The 247-nt window shown below is 43.7% G+C and overlaps 1 protein-coding gene across 1 annotated transcript in view; it reads left to right on the forward strand.

The window, feature by feature from the left end:
- LOC104966318 (zinc finger E-box-binding homeobox 1-like) overlaps window positions 1–247 on the forward strand; it is a 35,537-nt gene that overhangs the window by 2,975 nt on the left and 32,315 nt on the right. The gene's annotated exons all lie outside the window — the stretch shown is intronic.

Below are 247 nucleotides of genomic sequence, written 5' to 3' on the forward strand. Positions count from 1 at the left end.
CTACCCATGTGCCTTTGCTCCAAAGTCTTCCAGAAGGGGCAGACTCCCTGCTCAGGCACAAATATGACACACAGGTATGTCTAACAATTAAAAGTTGGCTCACACATGGTCCCACTTAAATATCACTCAAATGTCAAGATTATGAGATTCAGGGTGGGACAGACCAATTCAAAAGTAGGTAAAGGTGATTTGAAACAATAGGTCAGAGAACAGGAAGAGTGCAGGCGAACATCAGGCTGAAATCACT

The sequence above is a fragment of the Notothenia coriiceps genome, unplaced genomic scaffold, assembly GCF_000735185.1.
Source record: "Notothenia coriiceps isolate Sejong01 unplaced genomic scaffold, NC01 NC01_scaffold00037246, whole genome shotgun sequence".
Classification (NCBI taxonomy): domain Eukaryota; kingdom Metazoa; phylum Chordata; class Actinopteri; order Perciformes; family Nototheniidae; genus Notothenia; species Notothenia coriiceps.